This window comes from Panthera pardus, unplaced genomic scaffold (genome assembly GCF_024362965.1).
Source record: "Panthera pardus isolate Hobbes unplaced genomic scaffold, ASM2436296v1 HiC_scaffold_10, whole genome shotgun sequence".
NCBI lineage: Eukaryota > Metazoa > Chordata > Mammalia > Carnivora > Felidae > Panthera > Panthera pardus.
In genome coordinates, this window is record NW_026526655.1 from 72,866,424 (window position 1) to 72,875,613 (window position 9,190).

General features: G+C 40.5%; 1 non-coding gene across 1 annotated transcript; it reads left to right on the plus strand.

The window, feature by feature from the left end:
• Positions 1-1,190: 1,190 nt before the first annotated feature.
• On the plus strand, positions 1,191-1,383 carry LOC128772806 (U2 spliceosomal RNA). The gene has a single exon (XR_008416956.1). It is a non-coding gene; the product is annotated as a U2 spliceosomal RNA (small nuclear RNA).
• The last annotated feature ends 7,807 nt before the right edge of the window (positions 1,384-9,190 follow it).

Here is a 9,190-nt window from a genome sequence, read left to right on the forward strand (position 1 = left end):
TTATTCCTAATATATGTGGCCCTCTTTTTTGGCAGAATTATGCTTCCCTTTTCCACACTGACATCAGCTTTGGCCAGTTGATTTTCTTGGACCAATGAAATGTGAGCAGATGTGATATTTGCTACTTCTGAGCAAAAAAAAATTTTTAAGGTTATTTATTTATATTTGAGAGAGAGAGTGAGAGAGCAAGCAAGCACAAGCTGGGCTGGGGCAGAGAGAGAGAGAGGGAGACAAAGAATCAGAAACAGGCTCCAGGCTCTGAGCTGTCAGCATAGAACCCAACGCAGGGCTCAAACTCACCAACTGTGAGATCATGACCTGATTACAAGTCAGATAGGGCACCTGGGTGACTCAGTCGGTTGAGTGTCTGACTTTGGCTCGGGTCATGATCTCACGGTTCATTAGTTAGAGTTCTGCATCAGGCTCTCTGCTGTCAGTGTAGAGTCCGCTTTGGATCTTCTATCCTCCTCTTTCTGCCCCACCCCTACTCACTCGCTGTCTCTCAAAAATAAATAAACGTTGAATAAATAAGTAAAAGTCATTGTGTTTTAACCATTTCTCATTTCCATCTGCCAGGCAGTGGGTGTTTCCCAAATAGGGACTATTTCTTCAGCCCAGGGCCTGGAGTGAAGAGTATGCAAAGCTGACTTACAGTGGAAATTCACGTGAGGAAGAAATAAATCTGAGTTGTAGCAAACCACTGTAATTTTGGAGCTGTCTGCTACCACAGCATAGCTTAGCGTAATCTGACTCATGCAAGAAATGTTTCAGTCAAATAAAACAGATAAATCTCATTAGCATCTCAATTTATGGAACCATTGTAGAAATTTGATTACTACAATTTGGAATTTTCCCATAGTAATAAGTTAACAAAAATAGTCTATCGACTTGAGTCCCAGAGTTGTCCCTTGACTCCCAGAGAGGTACAGAAAATATGGGAGCTGGGAGGTTGGAGCTGAGCAATTCAGTTAGTGAGTTAGTACACAAAACGAGGTGTTTGAATCAGGTCTCAGGAAGAACATATCAAAAATAATCATTTCTGATGAGAAAGATTTTTCTTCAGGAGCATTTTAACAATTCAGAGCAATATCAGGGCAAGATTCAGAGCACTGGAGAGATGTGGGGAGCTCTGGAGGTGGTAGCTTCCCCTCAAGTGTGAAAGGGAAAGGTGTGGTTTAAGTAGAACCATTATCTCTTCTGTGCCTATTAGCTAAAATCAAAAGCAGTATCTCTTCTCACCAATTAAAGGCATCCGATGTTTTCTCTGCCTGTATACTGGGCATTAAGTTACTGCTTACAATTAGGAGATGGGTTGGGCGCTTGATCTATCCACTCCCTGCCTCAGCCTAGAACTGCATTACTTCTAGGAATGATGCATTCCTTTGAGTTAATGACAGATGATTTTCTATTGTTCCCCTTGTCTCCTACAAAGTGCTCTAATTCACTCTTCACGAGGCTCCAGACTGCATTTCCACCATTTGTCCTGCAAGGATAGAATTTCCTGTAAGTGGAGTAGACAAAGTAACTGTGCTTGAGCCACCTTGCCAGTATCACGTCCGAGAGAATATTGTACAAGCAGACCACTTGGGTAGGGAGAGGCCTGAGCTGAAAGGAAGAAAAAGAAGCTGAGCCTGAGCCAGCCCCATGTCAAGAGACTATGTGGCAGCACATGTGATCCCCTGGAGGGCAAAGATGGGCAGCTGTAGTGGGGAAGAAAATATGTGGACATTTAGAGAGGCAGCAGCAACCTTGATGGGTTGACTCCCAAAGGAGTCAAGTAAACAGATCCCACCTCTCATTCCATCCCCTAAAACTAGGGTTGTCCTCTCTGGGAAAGAAGATGGGTGTATGAAGGCAGACACATGTCCCACCCCCATTCCCACTAGATTGACATTGAAGCTTTGTGTTATTTTGTTCTTGAGACTGAAGTTGAGAAATGAGTAGGACTGAGCATTAGCAATGGGACTGGGAAGTTTTACAATTGGATGGGGACGTCATTCAGATATGAAGGGAACCCACTGCTCAGGGATTCCACCAGAGGAAGCTGGAAACAGGTAAACAGCTTCATGCTTCCACCCCAGTGAATCCTTATGGCTCAATAATTAGGTTCCTTCATTAACCCTAACAATGCAACAACAAAAAGCAAAACCAAAAAACTTTGGTTCAGATTTTTAGTGATACACCATTCACTTCAGATTTTTTTTTTTAAGATTTTCCTTTTTTTTTTTTTTTTTTAAAGTAAGCTCTACGCCCAACATGGGGCTTGAACTCACAACCCTGATATCAAGAGTTGCATGCTCTACTGACTGAGCCAGCCAGGGCCCCTATGCCATCTGTTTCAAACTAGACAAATCTTGTCTTTGGCAATTGCCCTTCTTAATCTTTCCTCCCTTCTGCCTTCTCTCCCTTATCCTGCAGAAAAGCTGTGCCCCCCTGCTGCCCTCTGTGCAATTAACTAGAGCCAAACTTATGTACCATCAAGGACACTAAAAATAAATATCTATATTTTCTTTTAATATTTTGCCTACTGTGACCTACTTTTAGTTCAATTTCAAAAGCAAGGGAGTGAAGTGTGTCCTAAATAAACATGGCATTGAGCTCTGTTCCACCGTTTTGGCTGCATGGCTTTTTACCATAAACCAAAGTTGTTCTATAGACAGTAAAAGTTTAAAAGATCTTCTGTGTCAATACATTGATATTCAAGTTCCAGAATTCCACTTGCTTCATCAAATATCTATTTCTTTGAGGGTCACTTCCCACTGATAATCCTGGTATTAAAGAACTCTAGTTAGTGTCACCTCTGAAGTGCCTGAATCACATGTAGAATTGCTTCCAACCCACCCACGTGTCTGAAAACACATTTTTCAGTGATTATAAAATCAAAAGCTGTGAATATTTCTTGCAAAGAGAGTATTTCATCAGCTAGTATTATTTTAATTATTCATCTTTAATGAGGAATCTATGAATTGTCTTCAAAAATTCAGAATTAATAGGTAGACTGTCACCTAAAAAAAAAAAATCAAGTTTTGGTCTGAAGGTTTCACAGGCATTTAGTGATTATTATCATAATTTAAATACTTCAGTTTAGGCAGCAAGATATATGTGAGTACTTTAAAAATTAGTTTTAATATTCACCATAGGAGTTGTTAATGAACATTTTAAAGTGCTCTAATGGGGAATACAAACTCCAGGGGGTGGTTTGTGAGTACCAAAGGGCTCTAATCAGAACTTGGACTTGGAATCTGTGGCTACTACAGCTCCTTGAACTATTCATTTCTGAATCTACACTAGAGGATTTATTCTTTAACATAAGAGATGCTAGAAATAATTTTTATTAGTGAAACACATGATTTTTTGAGGTATGTGTACTGAACAAGAATCTCACCTGTATTTAAAAAAAATTTTTTTTAATGTTTATTTATTTCTGAGACAGAGAGAGACAGAGCATGAGTGGGGGAGGGGCAGAGAGAGAGGGAGACACAGAATCAGAAGCAGGCTCGAGGCTCTGAGCTGTCAGCACATAGCCTGACGCGGGGCTCGAACTCACAAACTGTAAGATCATGACCTGAGCTGAAGTCGGTAGCTCAACCGACTGAGCCACCCAGGAGCCCCAAGAATCTCACCTTTAAAGAAATGGGGCATAAGTTTTGGATGAGTCCAGAATGGTGCTCTAGGTTTGGGTGTTTGTTTAGTTCTGTACCTGCCACTTAATGCAGGATTCTGTCACCTGAGTCAGTAAGAAGTGTGGCTGGATCCTGATTTAGGACAACATGATATCAGGTTCAAGTGCATATTTTCATGCAAGGTTCTAATCAGGAGCCTTGAGCTCAGGACACATATAAGGACTCTTTTGCTTGTTTGCTAATCAGTATTTGCACATGGAACTTGGTGAAACACTGACTTTCATCAATTTCACTACCCAGTGGCCCTGTGGAGGGTGAGAAGGCCCAGGATCTATGGGCACAAATTGGAAGAGGCCCCACCTAGACACTGACAATTGTGCACTACGAAAACAGGCTTAGCCAGTGAACATTTGGTCCACAAATAGTTACCATGAGATGTATTTAATGAAAAAAAGATAGAGAGAAAGCCAAATAGAAAAAAGAAAATGTACTTACAATTGCAAAGATTTAAGGAAGATTCATAGAAAAAAATGTATTTTGTCTGCATAACAATAATAATGTAAACAAATGATATAGGGCTTACTATATAAATTATATGTGTTCTAAACTCTCCCTATACATAAACATATACATATATTCATTTAATACTTGCCCCAACTCGATGAAGAAATACTATAATCATATTCTTAACTCCATTGTTCCAACCAGAAAACAGGGGCACAAAGTGTGACCTGTCCTCGATCATACAGAGCGAGTAAGTGGACAAGCAGTGATTTGAACCCAGAGAGTCTAACTCCAGAATCCAGGCTCTCACTGTTCTAGAAACCAGAATTTCCTTTCTGAAAAATAACCGTCTCCATGTAAGCAGGAGCCACAGGAGTCTACAGGGTTAAAGAAAACTGGACTTGCTGTAAGAGCCCAGGGGGAAAACTAAGGAATTCTGAGGTTTTCCTTGGCTTGAGAAAAGGCCCTTACCAACAAGAGATTTTTCTGTCAGGCATCATTTGGGCAGCAGGGCTTCTGCGATGAATTAAAAATAAAGACCTGTCACTTGGTTGATGATGTGTATAACAGTTCTCCTAGACGCAACAAAGCTGCCGAGTATTAGGAGACTTTGAAGAAAAAGGCAGGCAGCAGACAAGCTGTTTCTCTCTCTTCCACATTTGACTTCCTTCCTTTTATATCTCTCTCTATCATCCCATACTAGAACAACTGTTCACACATGTGAGGTTACTGATCTCAGTCACAGCAAAACCTTCCTTCATGAAGCCATATTTTTCTCTATTCCTTTTAATCCCTAAGGCAGGGCAAGAGCTGGATAATCCAATCACTCACACAGTTATTTGGTAAACTCTCTATCGGCAGCTATAAAACTGATCTTGCATCTTGCTTTTGCAAAGTTCCTCTTTGGGCACGGTTTTTTGAGGGCATAGAAACAACTAGCCCACTGCCAGTAATCTATGGATGCCCTTTCCCATTTACTTTCTTTAATTCCTGAAACATAATTTTACCCACATCTTATAGAAGTGAGTGTTTGGAGGTTTACTTGGGGCCTTTTTCCATTTCCCTGTCATGGAGGGAATATGGTGTGTATCTCCTATTATCCTCTGTTTTCAGGCTAGCTCTGTGTTTACTCAGGATCCTGGCAAACCACTCACTCAACCACATCACAGGACTATAGGAAACTAACTGTGAGCTCAGCAGACTAACATAATGGCTCTGGGGGCCGCCAGATCCACAAACACTTCAAGGGTCTAGGATTTTTAGGGTTCTTATACCTACCCCTTGGCAAAGTTGCAAATTCTTTTTTAAAGAATCACCAATATTCACATAATCAGATTGATTTTATGTAAAAATATGATAACTAATTTATTTATTCATCAAATTTGAACTGAGACCAAGAATTGAACCCAACACTAGAAATTGAAGAGAAACAAGATATGGATGCTGCTGATTTGTTGGGAGTTGTTTTGCTTGTAGTAAGTTGCTTGTAAGCAACTTAAAGTAACTTAAACAAAAAATGAAATTTATTGACATTAACTGTGAAGTCTGAGCATACATTTCAGGCATGGATGAATCAACGGAGCTCAAATTATTTCATCAGGACTCCCTTTCATCTTTTCATCTCTGCTCATCTTTGTCTCTCTTTGTGTTCTGGCCTCATTTTCCCTTACTGAAGATAAATTTTCCAACATGACCTGAACCAATGGCTGTAAGAAGCTCCAGCTGAAATCATTCTCAGAGCTCAAAATAGCAGAGGAATAGAGACTTTCTCTCCCTCAGAATCCATCTATCAAAAATCAAGGAAGATTCTGATTGGCTGAAGTTGATCACATGCCCCGTTGACTAACCACTCTCTGGCCAGGGGACTAGAATATTCAAATTGGTCATGCTTAGGTTACCTGCTTTCCCCTCAGATGATGAATGTTCAACCCCAGTTGTACAACATGAAATGCATTTCCCACAGAAAGAAAAGGGTGATGGATAGAAACAAAGAATAGGTAATCACTGTGGTAGCCTGCCTCAAAGATGACCCCACATGATTTTTACCTCCTGGTATTTACATCCTTGCATAAGCTTCTATACTATATCATGGCTAGCCTGCGTGACCAATAGAATCCTGCAGAAGTGATGCTGTATGACCTTCAAGGCTAAGTCATAAAAGATATTGCAAGCCCTTTTCTTGCTCTCTCTTGGATGACCTACTCTGAAGGAAGCCAGCTATCAAGTTGTGAGGATGTGCATGCTGCCCCATAAGGAGATCCCTGTGGAGAGGAGCTGAGGCCTTCTTCCAACATCTAGTTCCAACTTGGTAGTCACTTGAGTGTGCCATCTGGGAAGTAGATTTTCCAGCCCTAGGCAAGCCTTCAGATGACTACATCTGTGGTATATACCTTGACCACAACTTTGTGAAAGACTTGAGCCTGAACTACCCAACTAAGCTGCTTCTCAATTCCTGAACGGCAGGTGCTGTGAGATCTGTGAGATCATAAAATTTTATTTTTCTCTCAAGCCATTAAGTCTTGGAGTAATTTGTTACCAGAAATGGGTAACAAATATATCCAGGTAGCTCATTGCCCAGCCTAAAGTCATAGACATTATATAACTAACTTTAATTTGTGAGTGGAAAAGGAAGATCGAGGAGATGGAAGAGAAGCCTCTGGAAGTTTTATAGAGGAGACCACCTTTGAGCTAGGCTCAAGGATGAATGTGAGAAGGAACTGAATCCAGGCCAAGGGAATAGCACGAACAAAGGCTCTGAGCCTTGGAAGTGTTCAGAGAAATGCAAACAGAATAGCGTGGTTGTAGTTAAGGCAGTGGTTCATCAGAATCACAAGGAGGGCTTAAAAAATCAACAGATACTCAAATTCTAGCCCTAGAGAATCTGATGATTAGGAAACACTGGTTTGGGTTTCCAAAGTTGTTTTTGGGTTTTGGTTACTTGGTTAGCTGATTGCTGTGAAGGTGTATGTGTCTGCTACAGTGTTTTTCAGTAAGGTCTTTGGGCCACATGCTACAGAAAGCAGAAAACATAGGCTCTTGAGGCCAAATCAATCCTAATTAAATAGGATATAAGTGAACAGATAGAATGGAGTCCAGGGATCTGAATTTTAATGAACATTTTAGGAGATTTTATACACGTTAGTGCATTCATATACAAGCTTGAGAGATGGGTGAATTATTCAAAACCCAGGAAAGAATTGTTTTGGGGAAATAAGGAGAGTTTCAAGGAGGTGGTAAATTCAAAATTGGTTTTACATTTGTGCCATAGTGATATAAAAAATATGCTTAAGTGAAAAGACTACCAGAAAATATACCAAAATGGCCGTTGTTGGATTATTGTGGTGACATTGCAGATGTGGGTTTTGTTTTTGTTTTTATTTTTTTGTGGTATAGGTACATTACCACTATGACTTAAAGAATGCTTTTCAGAAAGTTTAAGGGGCTATGTTAATGCTGTGGAGAAGTCAAGTTGGACAAGGGTTGAAAAGAGGTCATTGGTCTTAGCAAGTAGGAGGTCATTGGAGACCTTTGGATGAGGGGGTGGAAGCCAGATTACAATGGTTGGATTCAGTGGTTGGGGAGGAAGTAGAGGGAGCCAGTATAGACCACCAGTTCAAGAAGTTTGGCAGCAAAGGCAAAATTTAAAATAAAATTGTTCCTTTTTTTTTTTTTTTTACTGATTATAAAAGTAATACTTGTTCATTATATAAAATTGGGTAATTCAGAATATTAAGAATAGAATAATAGTCACCCATAATCCCACCACCAAAGCCAAACCATGTTAATAGTTTCGTATATTTGTTGAACATTTCCCCTTTACAACAGTGCTTTGCAGTACAGAGGACAGCTCAAAATCATCCACATTATTCTCAGTAAAGGAAACTAAGGCCCAGAAAGAGACTTTCCTGAGACACTAAAACATCCATAAGAAAGAGTTTAGTTTCCATAGTGCTTTGACTTGCATTTCCTGGTTGCCCTGTGCCCACCCTACAGCAGAAGTGGCTAGTCTAGCCCCTTCCTTGTGCCCAACCATATCCTAAACATATTTCAGCTGCAGTGCCTCTAACATTCCACTGCACCTATGAATTCACATTCTTTTTTAAAAAATAATTTTACTTACTTAATTAATTTATATATATATATATATGAGAGACCGTGTGTATGCACATGAGTGAGCAGAGGAGGGGCGGGGGTGGGGGTTGGGGAGAGAGTGAGAGAGAGATAGGGAATCCCAAGCAGGCCCCACACTCAACATGGAGTCTGACCCGGGACTCGATCCCACAATCTAGGATCATGACCTGAGCCAAAATCAAGAGTCAGTCATTCAAAGAACAGAGCCACCCAAGCTCCCCTGGATTCACATTCTTACATCATCCATTAGGCCTGCTGTCTCTGATAGTAGGACCTGGGTCTCATCTCATTCATCCTGATATTCCCAGATCTTAGCACAGCATTTGACACAGAATCATTGCACATTTCTGGAATGACAGATAATGGGTGATGTTTGGTATAGTAACTGATGTAGTTTTCATTCACAGTATTTCCTGCTTCTTTGTAATAGTTCCCCCATTCTGGGAGCAGCTAGGGTGTTTTATGCACAGACTGCCTTGGGGTAAGAATAACACAATAGAACTGAAGTCAAATGACTTGGCTTTTGCCTTTCAAAAGCTCAGGTAGGGTAGAAACAACAGATTTGGAAGGCCAGCTGAAGAGCTGATTTACTGACTCCCTGACTGAACATGGTCTAATTGGGAAGAAAAAGGAAAGTTGAGAAAAGGAAGCAAGTGAGATACTGGTGTTTGTTCCCTCCAGAGAAAGGGGTCTGCTGAATCCCCCCCTGCCAAATCCCAATTCCAGAATAGAGCTTGCAGAGTTAATAAAACACCAGAATTCTCCCTGCTTCAGTGTGGCATTAGAAGAATATGGAAGGAATGGCCATGTGGAAAGTCTAGACCAGCACACTGTCCAACAGAAATATAATTTGAGCCACTTATAGTTTTCAATATTTTAGTAAGTAGCCACATTAAAGGAAGTAAAGAGAAACTGGTGAAATTACTTTTATT